Raw genomic sequence first — 22,372 nt, 5'->3', positions numbered from 1 at the left:
TGTGTTTGTTTACATCTCTGAAATGACCGTTAGCAATGTCATCCCACTATGTGGCATTATAATGCAAATGTGTTCTAATCCATGAGACATGAACCTTCAACCACTAGCGATAATGAGAATAGTCATCCGATTGAATACATGTTGAGCAGAATGTCATGGTAGGTATGAACGGCTTTGATGATCTCTCCCTCTTGTCAGTCAGGTAGATGCCCCCCCCCCCCCCCCCCCCCCTCAGGTCAATGAATTTCACTTGGTCAAACCAGAAGACAATTTAGGAAAACATCAAACTAAACACAATACACTTTATCTCTACTTTAAAACTTTGTCAGATTGTTGCACCTCATGTGAGAAAATATTCCCAGGTCTAATAAAGTTGCAGGTCGAGTGTAAATATATTCTCTCCCCCAAGGGCATTCAAGTTCCAGCATCAGCCCAACCCGTTTTTAACAGTCAAAAGCACATGACTCACGTCTTCACTGTGGCTGAATCAAAGTCAAGCACTGTCTATTGATATGCTGTGTTGCGAAAAAGGTGAGTGTTTTTGAGAGCTTCAACAGAGGCCACCTGGATAACAGCCCCTAAGGTGTCTGGGAAGGCTGTAAATATAAATGACAGTTACCACCCCCCTCTGGGGCTTATTCATCCAAGCAGGCTTCACTATCTTCTTTTCAAAGGGAAATACTCTGAAGTATGTGAGCAAGGGCAGAGTAGTGTCAACCCCAAAATGTTTTTCAATAAACTCTACATGCCCCTGATGTTAAAAACGTGTCTCTTTCTATTTTTAGAAGATAGAGTAGAGAGCTGGTCTTGTTTTGTTCCATATAGTTAGACCTACCCAGTTTTCCTTAGCAGTCCAAGTACTTTATTAACTGGGTCCATGAGCTGCTGTGATCGAATCAGGTAAGTGGCTCATTAAGTAATGTCTGTGTGTCACAGGGCCATCTCATAGCCCAGTTGTTGTCCCTAGCGATGGTGTGGTAGACGGGATGTTTTGTTTGTCTCAGTGGGGAATCTGGCAGCCGGCATGTGACTGGGGTTGAGGGTCTTCAGATCACCATATCTCAAAGTCCCACCATGGCCCCTCTCTGAAAGACCCTACTCACCCCCCCCCACAGCCCCTTGCACACCCATTCACTCACTCTCATTCTCTCACCCCTCCCTTCACACTTTCTTCCTCTCTCTACAACTCTCTCTCTCCGATACAACACCCACATGTCTCTACACCAGTTCACGTGGCAACAGCATTTTAGAGGAAGTGTTTGACTAAATAAACTAAAAATAAAGCTTCTGGTTGTGATCAGCTTCGTTGAAAGTATCATCAAACCTTTTCATCAAACCTTTTGATTTTTACTTCTATTTTCACTGGAATGTTTCCACATGTGGGGAGGGGGGGACGTACTCTCACACCATCATTTGAGATGATGCTGCATGGCTGACTGTTACAAACGTACAGTTACTATGACAGAACAGCCCAAGGTTGACTCACTCTCCATGAAAAAGCATCAGGAACATCATCACTTCTGCTGAGCCGTAAAGCCAGCACATCAGTGTCTAAACAGTCATATGCGTACATGTAGATGACTAAGACCCTCTCCCTTTGTCCCTATGCTTATTATTACACAGCTAGCTTCTGTCATTGTGTGTAGAGGTGTGGTTGAAATTCGGTTTAAACCTTTCTATATACCTGTGTATTAGCTGCTGCTGCTGCTATTGCAAGCAGTCATAAAGTACTCTGACACGGTGACATAAATCAGCCTGTCTGGTTGACTGGCGGCTCAGGCAGCTTCTCTTTGATCAGGCTTTCTGAAGACACCCCATGTCCTCATCCTCAGCTGCCCCAGCAGCACCTGTTTACTAGTCCAGGCCTGTCTGTTTGGAGTGGGGTTCTCAGCTTCAGTGTCTTAGTCGTTACACACACACACATGCACACACAGACACAGACACACATGCACACACAGACACACATGCATGCGCGCACACACACACACTCACAGGAATTTGGCTCTAACTGGCGGGGGGCTCTCCCAACATGCATGCTCCTGATGCACTAAAACGGCTGTGTTATCTTTGATGACTGAACTCTGTCACCTCTTCCACTTATTCAACAACAGCAGCACATATAAATCATCTGTCTTTTGGAGAACTACCCTTCATTTGGCTCTGGTGGGAAAGAAGAGTTAACATGAGGAGTAAAAGTGACAATTTTGCTGAAAACTACAGGCTTCTTTGTCCTTTCACAGAGGATGGTATTTGCAACTCTGACATTAACATCCCAAAATGATTACGATGTTACACTGAGCAGCAAGTTGTAGAGCAAGTATTGTAGTACATAATGAAAGTGCCGTCTTATCCTTTCAGGTGTTATGGTGCACAAATCCCTGAGATCAAAAGATTACAGTTTAAGGAAGCAGTGGAAGGCCTCGGGTACTCAATCATTGTATGTGGCAAGAACTGTTCCAGTGAATGTTTCGATGTATCTACATTGCTCAATTGAAAGTGTGCCTGGGAAAGTATACTGTATTTTGCACAATATTCCATTAGAAACTCAAACATCAATATAACGCGCACACACACACACACACACACACACACACACACACACACACACCTCTGTTTGCTCTGGGGCTGCTGTAGAGGCAATGTTCCCCATCACTGTTGAAGGTGAGAGTAATTACATACGAAGCAACAATGAGAGCCTTCCCTGTAAGGTTGGGGCAGGGCACCTATTTCAGATGTATAATGATCTGCCATTCACAGGCCCTCTGCTGATCAAACACATGTTTGATAGTAGCTTTGGTTAGAAAGAGGGCTGAATATGTTTATTTGCATGTTTAGGAGTGAATGACTTTGAGGTGGAGATCAGGCAGATTAGTGTTAACTGAGAGAGACTGTTGAAAGCCGCTGAAAGCAGATTCCTCCAGGAGCTCGGTAGCACTGCCCTTCTTCATTGGTTTCACTAAAAACAACATCAGTCAGGGCATTGAGGGAACCCCTTCTACAGTTTTGCCTTTGTGTTCCCTCTTTGACTCACAGTGTGTCTTTGTTTGATTAGGTGAGTGAAAAGAGCATGCACCTGAACAAGAGCAAACAAAAGCAGAGAGAGAGAGAGAGAGTAATATCACATTTGCCAGGAGGTACAACCACAAAACAAGCAAGCTAGTCCCTTGTGCAACTACAACTCTTTCTTTTTTTCTCACAATGTCAAATGTTTTTCCTCCTGTCTCATGTTTCTCTGCGACATCCCTTCTGCGGTGCCATTTTGAAATTCCATGAAATTTGGATTTCTCTCATAACAGACATCAGAACAGTACTTAACTGTCATGTAATTCCCAGTTAGAGCAGCCGTACCGAGGCATAGCAACATCCCAAATCCAAGAGGGAGAGATCAGTATATTATCAGGACTGAGGGAACAGGACAGTTTATGGCATGCATGCTCTCTATGATCAAAATGGCAGAGGGGTATTAATCATCATGAAACTGAAAAAATTAAAAAACTTGTGTCAAAAATAAGGAAGCAGTATAACTAATACTCATGGCACCCATAGGCTGAAACTAGGCTGAATCTACAAAGGCAAGTGACTGAAGATTCTGCATGGAGGAGGAGGGGGGGATGTGAATAGTCTGGTGTCAGCTGGAAGCAGGGTTTTCGCCATGGTGATTTAGCAGCGCCAGATTGTGACGCTCTAATCTGCCACCTTCCTAATCCTCACAGCAAAGTGCTCAGATAATAAAACCCATCAGAATTCCTGCGCCCTGAATCTCATTGTTGCCCCGGTAGTGGGGATGGGTTTCCTCTCTCATAGGCTGAGCACATTCATTTTCACACACAAACTCATATGCATGTGCACATACAGTTGTGTTCAATGTCCTGGGGACGGTGTTTTGGATCAAGCCTTTGTCTTTACTGCATAGGAATGTAGAGTCACTGATGATGCCCATTGTGATTACAGAACAAATACTTTCCCAGGCACACTTTCAAGCAGGGTGTGTGTGTGTGTGTTTGTGTGTGTGTGTGTGTGTGTGTGTGTGTGTGTGTGTGTGTGTGTGTGTGTGTGTGTGCGTGTGCGTGTGCGTGTGCGTGTGTGCGCATGCAGCATCCATGTGCATGCGTGTCTGTGTGTGTGGCACTTTAAGAGATGTTGGCAAGGCAGTGACAGGATTGATGGTAAGAGGTGCAGGGTGGAGAGAGCAAGCACGCCAGGAGACTGTCAGTGTGTTTGTGCATTTGTGCATGTGTGTCTGTGCGTTTGTTTGTGAGGAAGATAGAGGGAGAAAGATGATGGTGGAACTGGCAGGCCTCATGAACGCCGCTGAGAGAGAATGCCTGTGGTTCAAAGACACTCTCAACAAACTTAACAAAGAAAGATGGCACAGGGGGGGATCATATGAAAGGAAGCTACACCATCAACTGTCACATAAACTTGGGGAAAACATCTCAGCCTCACCAACAGAAAATATACAGACATTCTACAAAACTCCAGTCTGTAACATTTTCATTTCCAAAAGCAACACATATACTATTCATCATACAAGACATATTACAGAATCAATTTGTTTTTCAGAATGCAGGGATAGAAGCAAACCGAAAGGAATACGAATGTTCCCTTTATTAAACACAAAAAATCATCATTGTATCTGGAATAATACTGAACATAAATCTCATCTTTGCATTTAGAATACAAGTGTCTGCTGGTTCATACATGGAACACTATTCATGACGATCCCTGTGCTGAGTGTCCATTGTTTTCTTCTATGTGATGTGTCTCTTCACTCCATGACAACTGATCTTCACTGTCACTTCAACTTCACTGTGATTGTTCCATTCTCATTGTCAGATTGGATACATACACACCATATGTGTTTCTCTCCACAGAACTGTTTAGCGGTGCAATCAGAACCTGCACAGCTCCCTTGAGAGTTTCTCTGGTGCATCCAGTTAATACAAACTGGCACATACAACACAGAACATGTGTTACTCCTCAATGGGACCAAACAATGTCCTGTTTTTCTCCAACAGTGCAGTACGTTTACGTTAGGCAGTGACAGGGCTGGAAACAATTTAGAGCAAACACAGAACAACCGTGAAGGAGTTGATAAATGGAGTTATTGTTTAGTTTTTTTTACTGTATCTGATACCAGAGCATGTGTGCCTTTGAATAATCAAAATTGGGAAGGAATCTGGGTTTCCCGGAGTCTGGCGGTGGCCAAGATGGCCTTGGCGAGATAGTGGTAATGAGTGTGATGGCAGGAGAAGGCAATCTACAGAGAGAGGGGGTCAGGACCCACTTATCTGGCCCGAGTGGAAAATACACACCCACTTAAAGTTTGTCTGGACGACAGCTGTCATAAGTGAGAGAGGCCCACAGGCATGCCCACTGCATTCTATAAAACATGAGTTGTGTCCGCACCACGAAAGCATGCAGAGTCAACTGTATACTTTCACTGAATCCCAATGTCTATGGAGTCTGTCTGTCTGCAAATGCAGCTGAACTATCCGAGTGTTCACAAATACAAGCAACCATGGCTGTCATTTAAATGAAGTTAAACTTAGATAAACTTAGCTCCACATGTTTGATCGTTTGTTGCTGTATACCGTATACCAGGTCATGGTCCACACTTTCAAACAACAAGGCTAGAATCACAAAACAATGTGACAAGATAACTCGATTTTATTCTTCAATGGACAGAATAGTGAAGGAACTATATCAAGGCGCTACATCAAGCTCCTCTCAATTGTTTGACTGGAGGTGGGGTTTGATGGAATGATGGAAGGAGAGATGGATGTGCACTCATTAAGTGTTGTTTTACCCTTAAGAATATGTCCCTCTGAGCTGAATGGAGTGAGTGGATGGAGCAGGTCAGGGAAGGTCAGGGAGGACGAGGAGGGGCTCTCATGTGAGTCGGACACTTTTGAGGACTTTCAGAAGGGGCACTGAGTCAGTTCATTGATATTCAAGGATTTGACCCAGCGACAACAGGGATGTCACTAAGGTTAAGACAGCCTTGCCTCTCCTTATTGTGTCTTGCAGAAAAGCAGAGGGGTCGCCAAGCCCCTCCCCCCTCCGCCAGGTTGTCATGGTGAGCAAATCAAGCCAGCAGCGCTTTGTCACAGTCATGTGGGCACATTCTCTCTTTCTTCCTCTCTTTCTTCCTTTTCTCTGTCTTTCTTTCCTGCTGCTTCACCAAGGGACTGGAAAGGGGAGGTTTCTATCCATTGACAATGTCCAGTGAGACAGTCATCCCCATACTATATGTACACACACACAGGCTGTGGAGATACAAGAACTCCCTCATCCTAAAGCAATACTTTCCCTTCGAGAAAGACGACAGGATTTGTGTAACGATGAGAGGTATCACTGATGCATGTCTACAGCAGACATGAGGACAGGTGATAGGTCACCCAGTGCAAATACAGTACCAGCCAATCAAATTCCTCCTCATACCTGGGAGGAGTGAATACAACATCAGTGCTTGGTCATGTCCTGGCTGTGCCAAATAGACACTGTCATGCCCTGCACTGCCACACACTCTAAAGTTATTGTATGCTTCCGCTTCAAGCGTAATAAGTTGCTGTATGAAAACTACATTTAGCAACAGTGCATGAACATTTCATTTCATTTGCCTTCAAAACACACATTACTCATACATTTACGCTGTCATCAAAAGGAAAACCATTGACTGATGTTTAGCAATAAGCCACTGCTTGTGTCTTGTCATACAAATATGTTCCAAGAGCAAAATGTCAGGGAGATTACGTTGAGGGGAAAATTGCAGCTGTATTTAAGGTTGAGGAACAGGAGAGTAGCTCCTCTCAGGTGATGGGGCATGTCTGTGCCTCACCCCAGCTGAACCTGACGGCTGCTCCGGCTGGCACTGTAATTACACCAGTCAGCCATAAATCAGAAGAGGAGAGGAGAGGCCCCAGGGCCAGGGGAGGCCCTGACAGGAGTCAGCCACCATCAGAGACACAATTTTCACTCCTAGACACACACACACACACACACACACACACACAAACACACAAACACACACACACACAAACACACAAACACACACACACACACACACACAGGGTTAAGAAGCTCCCCTGGCTATGGGAGCCCAGCCATACATGGGCCCGCACCGGTCCAACGGGTTCAGCTCTGCCAGTGCATACCACATGTGCATCCTGCGCTCCTACATTCTGTGCACATTAAAGGAGCTAGCACCAGCCAACAGGAAACAATGGTGGCGACTGCTGATGTGAAACAACACCACAGTTCTCCCTATTGACCCGCCCCACTGAGGAGGGGATCTAATACACTTGGTATGGCTAACCTGACATGGTTACCTATCAAAGAGATTATTTTTTATTTATTGAATAAAAATAGTTTTGTCTGCATTGATTGGCCTGTAAAATCATCATGTTGCAAATGTTAAGCCAACTTCCTCACCAACATCCTCTGTAATTAAAGTTATTAGACATAATTTGTTAATTATTTGTTATTGATGACTATTTGTAATTAATTTGACATTTGCACATTTAGAATTGATATTCAAACCACTACCACTACCACTACTACTGAAGGGACACAACATGTCAAATCCAAAAGGACCCTTGGCAGCGACCTGTCATGTGTCACCCCTCTCCCTCCTCCCATCCTCAGCACACCCTTCAGTTTCGACCATGTATTATATATCTGCACACATTGAACACAAAGCTCACACAGGACCTACATTCCCTTTATCCTTTGAACTGATGCCGATGCATAAAATGGAACAAATGGGGGAAGCTAATTCCTGTTTAAATAGGACATATGGAAACGAACATGACTTTAGCTGCAAGTGCCAGCTTCCATTCATATATCATACTCACGCTGAGATAAAGTTACAGTGCTCAAGGTCAATCCCCCATGTAAAGATAGTGTGTCGGAGAAGACAATCAGCACTCTTGATTGTATTTTGTACCCGTGGAGAGCCAAGGAGCATAAATGAGCTCCACTGATCCACTGATCCATAAAATCATTACAGAAGCTGCAGAGGAGCTTTTTTAACAGGTTCCAAGGACCATGGCTTACTTTTTAAATAAAACATAAACAAGAGAAAATATCAAACCCATTAATCTTTCATTAAGCTAGTCGGATAAAAAAGAATCGCTTAAAGTATCATTCGTTACCATCACTGCGAGTGCAAGCCCCCCTGCTAACATCAAAGGCTTTTCAAAGAAACAGAGAGGCAGAGAGAGTCAGTTAACAGAATTTGGCTGAGAACCAGCTTGTGGCTCGGTTTTAATTTAGTCTGACTCTTAATGGCATTGAAGAGGAAATGGGGGACTGGGCTGTGATGGTTTTAGGAGTGAAAACCCACATAAGCAAACCCACATAAACAAAGCACAGTTTAGCATGTTGAGTGTTAACTATGGATGAGGAGTCCTGATACTGTAAGATGGTATGGCGTGGGGTATGTAACAGCACATTTTAGAAAACAGCTTCTTTTTTTTGCCGTACTGGTCTGAAGAGACCTCTCATTTTGTTGCACTTCTCTTGGAACAGCCATAGAGAAGGGTGAAATATTCATATACTGTATGTCAACTGTGCCACTCTTATTGGGAAAATGTTTGAATTCTAATGGGCAGAAACAAACTCAATTGCCAGCTTTGGTTTGAATGAAAGACTAAGAACAATGAGGCACTCTTATCCCACAGATCAGGTATGAGACTCATCAACTTCTCAGTTTGTTGTTTTGCCAATAAGGTGTGTGTACTGTACATAAAAGCAAATTCATAAATTAATTTTTCTGTCTTTTCAGATGGTGTCAACTTGGATCTGTATGGAGACATTTTAACCGCCAAACTTTTTCTGGGTTGTCTTCTGAATGCATTAAAACGGCTTGGCAGTGGTGTCAAGTAGGTTAATAACATGCAGTGGATTATGGTTTCAGGATGGCTCCACACTGAATTGTAGTGGAACTGATTTACAGGGTAAAATAACATGTAAAACCTATTCCAACACATGTTCCTCTCACACGGTGTCCTGCATTCCAATGCTGAGGCACAACATAAAAATACGGGTCATATTCATTCTTTCTTTAGAAAGTAAGGGAACTGGCTTTCAATATACTTCACAGGCCCAGTATATTACACAAGTTAGTCATGCCTCGGACTGAATTTAACACAAAATGAGTTTATTTTTATCTGCAGCCAAACTGCTGAATTTACCACGGCTATTGATACTATCCCATTTCAAATCTTCTCTTTGATTCATTGATTATTTTCCCCTCTTCAAATGGCTAGTTTTGCTCTCCTCAAACCTTGTTCCCTTAAAAACAAGTCACATTGCAATAATGATATCATTCTGTATAATGAACTTGACTTCTTTTGCCTCACCGAAACCTGGCTCCAACAAAACAAGTTTTTGACACTCAACCAGGCCATTCCACCTGGCTACACCTACCTACAACAGCGACGTGCTGTGTGTCGGGGTGTAGGGCTTGCCGTTCTCCACCGGCCTGTTTTAAGGTAAAGGTAGTCCCCATCTCTGCTGTGACATCTTTAGAATGCCTTGCTTTTAAAATGATTGGTCCCCAACCCATGCTAACCATCCTGGTCTACCGGCCCCCTAGAAACTCCCCTGTATTCATCTCAGAACTGTCTGATCTACTTACCTCCATCAGCTCATGCACCTCTTCCATCCTCCTCCTTGGGGACTTCATGGCCATACACTTGACCTTGTGTGTACCTCGGAGTCCATCACCCCCACCAACCTCTGTGGCCTCAATTTCCACATCGCTGACCACTTTGCCATCCAATTCTCTATTCCTATTCCCTCCACCCCTGGCCGCGCACCATGACGTACATGAATATTAAAAATATCAGCCCCACAGACCTCACTAATGTCCTTAATTCCCATCTCACTCCTGTCCTTCAGCTGTACTCTCCTACCAAGATGGTGACCTCCTACAACAAAGCCCTATCTGCCACCCTGGACACCCTGGCACCCCTCAAAACCCGCATTGTCACCTTCTCTCACACCAACCCCTGGTATACACCTGAGCTTCGTGGCATGAAGGCCAGGGTTCGCCAGTTGGAGAGACTTTGCAAGCGAACTGGTCTGACCGTTCATACCCAGGCCTACCTAGAACACATTGCAACCTACAGATCTGCAAAATCCTCCTATTACTCAAATCTAATATCCACTGGTCAAGGAAATCCTGGCAACTGTCCTCTGATCTCTGCAACAGATTCATTGATTACTTTCAAAGTAAGATGATGGCATCTATCTGCAGCTCAAGCCCACCCCCCCTCATTCTTCATCTATCCCTTCGGCTGATACAATTGTTCCATTACCCCCACCTCCCTGTTCCCTCTCTGTCTTCTCCCCTGTGGAAATGGACTCCATCATGAAGCTGGTCTCTGGCACCCACCCGTCCACCTGCTCCATGGACCCCATGCCCACTTCTCTGGTCAAGGCTAGCCTGCCTGTCCTCTGCCCCCTCACGGTCAATATTATCAGCTCATCTATCTTAATTGGATCCATCCCCGCTGCACTGAAACTGGCTGCTGTCACACCCATCCTAAAGAAGCAGGGCCTGGACCTAGACAACCCTAGCAATTTCCGACCCATCTCCAACCTCCCCTTTTTCAGCAAGATTCTAATCTAGAACATGCAGTTGCCTCTCAACTCCAGAACCATATGTCACACTACCAACTCTTTGAACCACTACAATCTGGATTCAGGGCCAAGCACAGCACTGAAACAGCTCTGGTCAAGGTGGTCAATGATCTCCTCTTGGCTGCTGATGAGTATATATTATATATATTGTTATGTACGACAGTGTCATTGTCATTGCAGCACTTTGTTGCACTTTACGACGTCACGTTCTGTACGTCCGTTAGAGCTTTACGACGGTGTGTGTGTGTGGTCAGATGGAATGGCACTTGACAGTAAACGGAGCTCAGTTTGTATACCTGTGTGGATCTACATTTATTGGCACAACACAAACATAATATTGGCGACGAAGATGGCTGAATTTACTTTGCCACCACCGGCACCTTTCTTGTCTCTGCCCGGCGAGCCTCCGAGTCCGTGGGAAGGATGGCTGGATGACTTTACTGTCTACCTAGACGCCATGGCCCTCACAGAAATTTCCGACAAGCGGAAAATGGCGCTTCTCCGTCACTGTCTCGGTACGGAGGGTCAGAGGATATTCCGAGCCCTCGGCTGCGCTGAGACCTACGAGGAAGCTGTCGCTCTCCTCACTAATCACTTTGCCGGCAAACAACGGGTGCTTCTCCGGCGGTACAAGCTACGAAAACGGCTTCAACGCTCCGGTGAGTCTGTTCTGAGCTACGTGACCGATCTCAGGGATCTGGCGCGAAAATGCAACTACGGGGTGATTCACGATCAAATCGTACGGGATCAACTTATTGAAGGGACATTGTGTGAGAAAATCAGGGAAAAATTACTTTTGGAGCCAGATGAGCTAACACTAGATGATGCTCTAGCTAAAGCCATGCAGGTAGAATCAGCGTTACAGTGTACTAGCATGCTGACTGCCAGCTCACGCTCCGACTCCGCCCCCACGGCCTCACTCACGCAACAGCTTCAGCCTGCCTACCAGGACAGCCAAGAGGACACAGATGCGTGGTTCCCAGTGCAGCAAGCTCGCAGACAGGGGAACACACGTAGCTCTGATAGCTGTAATAACTGTGGGGCTAGCTCACACAATGCACGGGCTCCTAACTGCCCAGCTCGAGGGCAGACATGCAGGAACTGTTTGAAGCCCAACCATTTTGCTAAAGTGTGCAGGTCTGCTCCTGCGGCTCATCCCCCACAGTCCAGACCCCGCTCAACTCGCAGCGACCATACTGAAATTAGAACTGTATCTACAAACCATGTGAGCTTTAAAACATGCACAGTGCAGCTGGGTGAGGTCAGCCTTCCCTTGTTACTGGATACAGGCGCGGTTGCGTCTCTTCTCAATCTCAGCACCTACAACAAATTCTTTGCCCACCTGCCATTGCAGCAGCCCTCCACTCCTCTGTGCGGATATGATAGCTCTAAGATAGAGATTGTGGGCATCCTTCAGGTACCAGTGCACTATGGATCTAAGCACATGTCTGCATTCCCATTCCACATCGCTAAGCGGGGTGCCAATCTGCTGGGCCTTGACCTGTTCACGGGCCTGGGATTCACACTGCATGACGACAGTGGGTCAGCCATTCAACATGTCACCTCCACCTGGGAGCAGAAATGGCCAGCGCTGTTCGATGGACTGGGTTGCCTCACAGCCTTCACACACAGACCCCTGGTGAACACAGAGGTGTCACCAGTCATGCAGCCCCTGCGCCGGATCCCTCTCGCTCTGAGGGATGATGTCACCAAGGAACTCAACATGCTGCTGCAGGCAGGCATCATCGAGCCGGTCAACGCCGCCCCCTGGATTTCAAACCTGGTCATCGCTAAGAAAAAGTCAGGGGGGTTGAGAGTCTGTGTGGACCTGCGGTCTGTCAACAAGGCGGTGATTCCAGATAAATATCCCTTGCCTACCTCAGAGGAGCTGACCACCCACTTCTACGGCTCCACGGTTTTCACAAAGCTTGACCTGCGCCAGGGCTATCTCCAGGTACCCCTCCACCCAGCCAGCAGAGACTTGACAACCTTTGTATCGCACGCTGGGGTCTTCCGGTACACCCGAATGCCTTTCGGGCTTAGCTCCGCCCCCAGCTGCTTCCAGAAGGTCATGACCACCATCCTTGCTGGTATCCCTGGGGTCGCGGTGTTCTTGGATGACATCGTGGTCCATGCCCCAGATGTGCCAACACACAACGAGCGGCTTCACAGGGTGTTTGCAGCCCTCCTGGACAATAATCTGACCCTGAACACAGAGAAATGCTCCTTCGCCGCTACCGCCATCGACTTTGTGGGGTTTCGCCTCACAGCAAAGGGCATCACACCTCTCCTGTCCAATGTCGACGCCATACACCAGATTCCGGAGCCCACCTCTGCTTCCCAAGTAGCCTCATTCCTGGGCATGACAGCTTATTACCTACGGTTCCTGCCCCACTACTCTCAGACCACAGCTCCCCTTCGCCAACTGCTCAAGAAAGAGGAGCCATGGGAGTGGACTGCAGCATGCTCAAGGGCGTTCCACTCGCTGAAGATCCAGCTCACCACAACCCCCATCCTGGCCCACTTTGACCCGTCCAGCCCTACCCTCGTCACCTGTGATGCCTCAGCCGGGGCGGTGGGTGCCGTGCTCTCACAGGTTCAGGACGGCGTCGAGCGGCCAGTTGCCTTTGCCTCCAGGGCTCTTAGCCCCACCGAACAGAGGTATTCAGTCGGCGAACGCGAAGCTCTAGCCTGTGTCTGGGCATGTGAGAGGTGGCACCTCTATCTATACGGCCGGCGGTTCACCCTCCGTACAGACCACCAGGCCCTGACCACACTGCAGTCAGCCTCAGGCAGTGGGCACAGGCCTCTCCGTTTGCACAGGTGGGGGGAGCGGCTCAGGCAGTATGACTACCAGCTCAGGTTCACCCCGGGGAGGGACAACGTAGTGGCCGACCTCCTCTCTCGGTCTATCGAGGCCCCCACCCCAACTGTCTCTCCGGATGACGACACAGAGCCATAGCTCATCCAGATGTTGCATGGGCCCCTGCAGACAGCAGTGTCACTAGAGGAGCTGCAGCGGGAATCGGAACAGGACCCTTTGCTATCCACCCTGCGCACCTACATATGCACCGGATGGCCATCACGGGTGCCGGAGGATCTGGCCCCGTTCGCTAGAGTACGGCACGAACTCTCATGCTGGGGGGACGTCTGTGTCTCCAGGGGCCTCTGCACTGTGATCCCAAGTGGCCTGCGTGCGCGTGTCATGTCCATGGCGCACGAAGGTCATTTGGGCATAGTGAGGGTCAAGCAACGATGCCGCGACCTGGTGTGGTGGCCAGGCATCGACCGTGACATCGAAACAATGGTCAAGGACTGTGCACCATGTCTGCTCAGTGGGAAAAGTGGGTTGCCAGCCTCAACACCCCTGCAGCCTACCCCGTGGCCGCCCCGCCCATGGGAGCATCTCCAGCTTGATATCTGTGGAGAGATCCATGGCCGAGGGGTCCCGCACCACCAACGCTTTCTGGTGGTGGCATGCTACCTCCACTCCAAATGGCCTGAAGTGGTCCCAGCAGGAACGGTCACAACACGGACCATTATTGACATCCTGGATGGCCTGTTTGCTAGATGGGGTCTGCCACTCACCATCACCACAGATAATGGGCCCCAGTTCATCTCAGCAGAGTTCTCGGACTTCCTCCGCACCAAGGGGATCAAGCACATCCGCACGGCATACTTCCACCCTCAGGCCAACGGGGGGGTGGAACGTTTCAACCAAAGCCTTAAAAATGGGATCCGAGCACATCTGTTCCAGGGGTGCACATTCCAGGCCGCACTCAACCAAACACTGTTGCACTACAGAGCTAGTCAGCATGCAATAACGCAGACCTCTCCAGCATCCCTCATGCTTGGCCGTGAGATGGACTTGCCACTGAACAGACTCAGGTCCCGGGATGCAGTGACACCTGCAGCAGGCAGCACCCGAGATGCTGCTCAAGCAGCAGTGGCCACACATCAGGGGGAGATGAAGCGACGCTTCGACAAGAAACGTGGAGTAAAGACCACCACCATCAAGGTGTCCGACTGGGTTCGGGCCCGTAGGCCCCAGCGACATAACAAGATGGCATCTTTCTGGTCTCAGCACCTTCAGGTGACACGTCAGCTGGGGCCAGCCACGTTCCTGCTAAGCGACGGATCCCGCTGGCACGCCAGCCGACTGCGGAGGGTGCCTGGTCCTCCTGGGCCTGCCATGGCCACACTGCTGCCAGCAGCCGGTGCAGCAGAGACAGATAGAACTGTCTCAAAGGCCTCGAGTCCTGTACTGCTAAGGGCAGCTAGGCCGCCCCAGGCTCCGCCGCAGCCACTGCCTATGTGGCCTCCACCCGCTCAGCCTCTACCTGCTGTTCCTCTTCCTCACCCTCCTCCACCTAACCCTGGCTTCCTCGCAGGGTCACAGCCCAGGGGGGAGGTCGATAGGCCACAGCGGGAACGGGCTCGCCCTGCACACCTCCAGGACTATGTCACTAAATTTCACACATAGGCCTTCAGGCCCTACTCCTGTTTGACTGTTACTTTAGTTGTTTGAGTTTTGGAAAGGGGGGGGAAATGTTATGTACGACAGTGTCATTGTCATTGCAGCACTTTGTTGCACTTTACGACGTCACGTTCTGTACGTCCGTTAGAGATTTACGACGGTGTGTGTGTGTGGTCAGATGGAATGGCACTTGACAGTAAACGGAGCTCAGTTTGTATACCTGTGTGGATCTACATTTATTAGCACAACACAAACATAATATATATATACTCATTCTCCTTGACCTTTCCACAGCTTTTGATACTCACACACACCATCCTCCTGGGCCGACTTGAGACAATCCTCAGCATGACTGGAACACCCCAGGCTTGGTTCAAATCATACCTGCCCAATAGATGGCAGTACGTGTCCCTTGGGGGGGTTCAGATCCACCCCAGCACCACTGAAGCAAGACATCTCTCAAGGCTCCGTTCTTGGCCCGCTACTGTTCACCATCTACCAAAATCATTCAGAAATACGACCTCAGATTCCACACATATGCTGACGACACCCAGCTCTATCTACATACCAAAACCTCTATCGCCCTCCCTCCCCCTTCCCTCATCTCCTGCCTCCATGAAATCAAAGAATGGATGACCACTAATCTTCTCAAACTCAACAGCAATAAAACAGAACACATGGTTTTTGCGCAATTTTACGCCACCTAAGCGCCCCCACATTGCAACAACTTCACTGGCTCCCCATGAAACAGAATCTCCTTGAAGATCCTCCTCCTCACCTTTAAGGCACTCCATGGCATGTGGTCTCCGATCCTCCGATGCTGAGCTCCTCATCATACCCCCCACTAGGCAACCGTTTTCTGTTGTTGCACCCAAGCTATGAAACACCCTTCCACCAGCCATCCGGTGCTCTGATACTCTCAATACATTCAAGACCAAACTCAAGAAGCATCTGTTCAGACTCGCCTTCGCAGAGCATGGCATGGGTCCTGACCAACACTATCCCCCATAGCTGCCTGAGCTCTTAGCCCTTTCTTTTGTCGTGTAACCTCACCTGAATACGATTTTATCTTCTGTATCTCTATTCTGTTTTGTTTGTTGTGTTTTTTTGTTTATTGTCTTGCTTCTCTTCTTTTTTCTTTTCTTCTTTTTTTTCCTGTACAATGTCCTTGAGTTTGAAAAAGGTGCTATTAAATCAAATCTATTATTATTATTATCATCATTATTATCATCATTATTATTATTATTATTATTATTATTATTGTTATTATTATTATACTGAAGGCCTAAGAGCTTCAAATGTATCAGTTTGGCGTCATTTTTATAAGAACTTGTGTCCGTCTGACAGTATGAAACTAATATCTCAGATTGTGTAGAAGTGAATGTGTTTTCGTTCAACAACAAATGTCTATCATTAGAGACTCATGATGGTAATCATAATTGGGTCATATTGGGTTGGTCGATTGTCATTTAAGGTCGACACTTTTAGGAAGTTATTTAAAGCAGGACGCAAGGGCTCCTTGAAAACCTTCACTACCTGACTGAAAATGCCAACAATCTGATCAGTTTATCCCCTCACCAGAACAAACACAATGTCATCCAGAGATGCTGAAACTCACAGAACACAGAAAATGTTTGAGATGTAAAGTGAGACCAGGTTGATCTTACACTGATTGTTTGTCCATAAAAGCAGTTGGGGACAGTAACTTGTGTGTGTTCTAAGTATCTTGTGTTGTGATCTAAATTCTATTTTAGTTTATTGATGATGTTTTAATTGGCCTGGAGATACAAATGTGTGTTTTGGTACTGTAGGACTCCCCTTTGTTAGTGTGGAGTTGTGATGTTTTGGGACAAGCGGGGATGAAAGCCCTGGGTCCTGTGGCTAATGAGATACTGAGGCAGTGGGAATGATGGTTTTAATTACTGCCGAGGACTCGTCTAAAGGGGGGATTGCTGAAGAGCATGCTGTGTGTCTTAGGTTGGGAGTTCAGGCCGATGCCAGTCATGCTGTGCCTGCCCGCCTTTGATGCTCACTTCCCTCTGCTTTCCTTCCCCCCTCCTGCTTATTAGATTCTTGCTGCATGATGCTTCAGTGCACCTTTGTTCAAGCCCTTGCTTTGGACAAAGAGAGGCATAACGACTGAAATCTCTACTTCAAACCCCTAGACAGTTTCAGTGGTGCAGATAGCAACTTAATCTTTTGTGGAAATGAAATCAGTGGCACTCCCATTGTGTGATAGCTTTCGGTTGAATCCTGAGGAGGTGGAGATAGATTTGGTGTTTGGGTATGAGAGATTCTTGAATTGTTAGTGGCAGGGATTTGGAGTGACTAAAAAACGATTGCTTCCAAGTCGTGTCAGCATGTAACACTGAATCAGCATAAACCAGTTTGGGAAAAAAGGGTATAATGGGTGAATTGTGGACGATGGCACTCATTATGAAAGCGTTTCCTAATGTAAATGTTTCAAATGTAAACGACCGATATATACTGTATATGCAGTCAGTGGATGTGAGCCCTCCCTCTTCCAGAGCCCAGCAGGAGAGTGTTGCTACACGTCTGCTCTCTGTTCCCCTGAAGCCCAGCTGTGGCCGAGCCCTTTGTTGACTTTTCAAAGATCACATGGCATCCTCTCTGAGGCTCGCTCCAAGGGGGCACAGCCTCTGTAGGACACTGCTCTGGTCAGCATGAGTGGACTCCTCCTACTACCCCTACACAAAAGACAACAGCCGAGCTGGCTAATATTTGTACATGTGGCACAGATCCAAAAACATACGATTCAATTCAAATCAGTTGCTGCTGCTGCGGTACGTGCTATAGGATTAGGTAGTCATATTTTCCTGTCTTTGATCTCTGACTCACAGTGTGAACGGTCTGACAAACTTAACAATGACAACAGTGTGTGAGTTGTTCTTCTATTTTCCTTTGCAGACAATGTTATCCGATAGGTAGGAACACTCAGGCTGTCTGCTGATACAGGTGTTACTTCGTTGCTCCAAATTAAGTTTTTTTCATCCCTGGCTCCATCAACAAACAACCTCCAACATGTTGTTAAGTCCTGAAGTGAGTCAAGGCCTTTGGCTGAGTGTGATCTTTGTTATCAAACACAGAGGAAATGGCATTTGCCAGAGCAAACTTGAACTTGAAGGGGAGACTGTCCTTGGCACTGGTAGTGGCTGGGGGAAGATTGGGTAGTACTTTTTTCAACAATATTTTTTTCACAGCAGAGACCGAATGATCAAATCAGATGTATGGTACAGCATTTTTCCTTGAGCATGTACCCAATTTTCAGCACTGTACTGCAATTTTTATAGGGCTCTAAGCTGTAACAGGTTGGCCTTCCTTTCTTCCTTTTGTACAAACATATGTTAGATGTCAGCATTAACAATTCCTCCCTTACTTGGCTATGCTTGCTATTCCCAAGACAACCATGTTTCCAATAGTTATAATAACTATTCTGGGCAGATCTTTCAAAAAATGGACTGGGAGAGGCATGGTAATTTGAGGTGATTGATTGATTGATTGATTGATTGATTGATTGATTGATTATACTTTATTGTCCCCGAGGGGAAATTTGTCTTGGGCATGGTACTTTCATGCTTCAAGTGCAACAGTGACGATACATACAACATACAGTAGACAAAGTAAACAACAGGACAGCAACAAACATTGAGTGACATTGGCAGCAGTTTCCACCTGGACATGGCATCATTTGGTATAAATATATATTGCACATAACCCTTCAAGTGGTGTTTTCGAATATTGCACATGGCCCTTCAAGTGGTGTCTAAGATAAAGTGCAGGTGCTGGTGATCATGTCCTAGTCATCGTTTCTGCTTGAGAGAATTGATTAGTTTAATGGAGAATGGGACAAATGATAGTTTTAAGAGCTTATAGTTACATCTCAGGTGGAGCAGCTGACCTGACCCTGACGTGACTATCACACCAAGCTAACATGCACTTCTTTTAGTGGGAGGAGCCCAGGTGTACTCATTGCAGCCTGTCAACGAAACAAGAGCAAACCATCTCCCAATTAACAATCAAGCACCCAATAAAACTCCCAAAATGATCAGATGTTCACGAACTAAGTCCTAACAAAGGTAGTCCTGCAAACCATAGAGGGGCCATTGTCTGGTAAGTAGTACTTTATAGCCTACCAGACTAAATCTTTTCAAAACATGTGAAAATGTAATATAGCTTCACATTTGACTGGCCTGTGCTTTGAAAGTCAATTTAGATTACTTATCTAAATACTTGAAAGTAAATATTTCTCCATGAGGATGTTTCCAGTCATACTTGGAACTGCAGATGTGTCACAGTCTAACCAGTTGAACAATCATGGCCTTTTCCTCTCATTCCTCTTATGTTATCATCTTGAACATTAAGTATAATATAAGGATGAATGTCAACCTTTGCTCTTTGTGCATAGCCAATCAGCATGGCACCCTGAGTGTGTGGTTATAGCTGAACTCTGTCATGACGGTTAAGTGTCACTCTGTCTACCAGCTTGTATGACAAACAGTGGGCATACTGTCAGCTCAGGCTTAAATATTTGCTTTGAACACCTTTTTATTTATCTCTTTGCAATCAAGCTTACTCCTACATAAAGAGCTCTGGGTATTAAGAGTTTAGCCCTTGTTGCTCTCAATGTCAGTAGGCTATGAGTAAAAGCACAATGTTAGAGGAGGGAAATGTCCACGGTCATTCAATCACTTTGAAGCTTTGTTTCATCTGGAAAGAGCTAATTTAATTGGACTCTGGTTAAGTATGTCTACTGTATTTCAAAATGACAAAATATAATGCAGGGGTTCGCTATGGCCCTCAGTCATTATGATCACACATGGTCAACAGCAATAACAACAATATCCTGATGATTCTTTGGAGCAAATCACAGTAAATGAGAATGATTTCAGATGTTTATCATACAGAAGATAATGGATATGTTACATTAGAGAGTATCAGTAGTTTACTTTACTGTACCATTGTGATGTGTATCAGGACAACTTCAAACTGTCCGTTAAGGAGGAAATGTGGAAAAATGTCCATGACAGTCATCATCCTCTAGGGAATCTTTATCTCAGTATCCATTTGTTTCCACTTACTGCAGTTCAAAGACATTTCCACATTTTGGTCAAGACTGTATTAAATGGAGATAATGGTACATTTTAGTGCTTATTAAAGATTAAAGGCTAGAAAATGCTCAATCTATCATGGAGAACGAGAACCCTTCCCATGGACTTTAATCTTTTGGGGTAGAAAACCATCTTTTAGCAGTGCTTGCTGACTCAGCTTGGTTAGAGTACTGGATTAAGATGTACATTATGATACAGCCCTCAATAGACCTGGTTATGGTACTTTTTGTAGTGTGGTACATTTCGTTCCACAGTATCTGGTGCTATTGGGGTGGCCAATAGGCTAGGATTCCAACACCATAGTCTATTGCCCATCCTGCACAGGCCATGAAAAACAATCTCTATGATCTGAGAGTTGTGTGTGTATGTGGGGGGTTCTATTTTATAGGGGGATTGCATTGATGCTGAACAGATTATGTTCCACAGCAGGCAATAGAGTAATCTAATTTTCCTAACCCGCTTATTGATATCATGGTGTCCTTATTATTCAGAATCCCCTCTTGTACTACTTGCAATCAAATGTGGGAGCTAAATTGGTACATAGCTTTTGCTTTAAAGGCTTTGATCTTGCTTTGTTTGTATGATTTTTGTTCAAATGGGTCAGTGAGGTTGGAGGACACAGTGCTGACCATGATAGATTGGACACAGACTACTCTTGTATGTATTGAGTCAGAAACACCCCAAATGTTGATAGTGATGTATGTTAATGATTTTTTAAAACAAGATAACCAATTTGGTATTCAGTGTTAAACTACATTACATGTTTCTGTGAGAGGAAAGCACCCACTCAATTGTGTTGGGCCTGGATGTCTCGCAGTGGTTGATTAGTGTAAGTGTGGGATCCACACTTGCTGGGGGCTGCTGGGCCAGCTTGAAGCCTGAAGCGCATTCATCAACGTCCCTGGCAGGGGGCACCTTTCTCAGCCTCACACTGCTCAGCTTTCAGCTCGCTCGCTTTTCTTCTTTTTCCTTTCATTTTCATCCTTTTTTTGGGCTTTGGCCTTTGTTGTTTTATAAGGGAAATGGTGGCGTTTGAAGGAATATTTTTGCCTTCATAGTATGTGTCTGATGCCTTATCATTGGAGTGAAAGGTGGTGTGATAGATAAAATAGTGGTGTGGCTTCTGAAAATAGTTTTTAGCACTTACTGAATGAAATGTATTCTCTGTATCTTCTCACTGAAGAACTATTGAGAGATGTTTGGCCACTAACCTACACTATATCAAATGAAGGATTTGAGATCATCCACCATCTATTTAGTTGGCTGAACACTATGCCCCTAACAATATATTTGCCTTGTATCATGCTCATTGACTGACTTCTGTGTGAAACCTGCAGGATGCATTCTATGACACAGATCCTTATGGAACTTGAAGAATGGTAAACATTCATCTGAGATTGTACACTTTGTTTCCAAGGGAAATAAGTTACTGGAACAGTAGTTATTGAAGGACAAAAGACCAGCCAAACAACCCTCAAACAGAATGGTCAGTTGTTTAGGGGAGCACCCATTCAGTTAGTTTTTATGACCTCATCTTTCTAAAGGGGGTGGGTTTATGTTTCCAGGTGTTCAATTAGGACATTACATGGAGTACTTACTTCTCATTTGCATTTAACTGCCCTGTCAAACAATTACAGAAACATTTATCATGTCCATGGTGGTTTGTGTTAGGTGGTCTGTGTTAGGTCTCTTTTTTTCTCTTTTCTGTTGTGTAATCTTCAACTAATTTACAATGTGCAATGTGTGATTACCAAATAGGAACAATTTAGAATGCCCCCCCCCCCCCTCCCCCTCCCCTCACTCACTCTCTCCTTTTCAGGCAGGTAAACAGTGACTGGAGTGATTCCTCTCAGACTGGTCCCTCAGGTCTGAATCTGTAATCAGTCTTAGATCTCAGACATGAAAGACTTACGTACATCTTCCTCAAAATGCCCTCTAAGGTGCCACGTTCTTTTCTAAAGGATGAAGGGGAGATGGGAGGAAGAGGTTTGAAGGAAGAGATATTGGAACTTACAATCTAACCCTCTTAATGGAGCGTTGAGAGGACATTTTGGACTTTGTCACAGAATCCTTAATACTTTACAGCTGAATCATGAATCTTTCATCAAAGTCAGAA

Source organism: Nansenia antarctica, assembly GCF_963989245.1.
Source record: "Nansenia antarctica genome assembly, chromosome: 5".
NCBI lineage: Eukaryota > Metazoa > Chordata > Actinopteri > Argentiniformes > Microstomatidae > Nansenia > Nansenia antarctica.
This window is presented reverse-complemented; position numbering follows the sequence as displayed.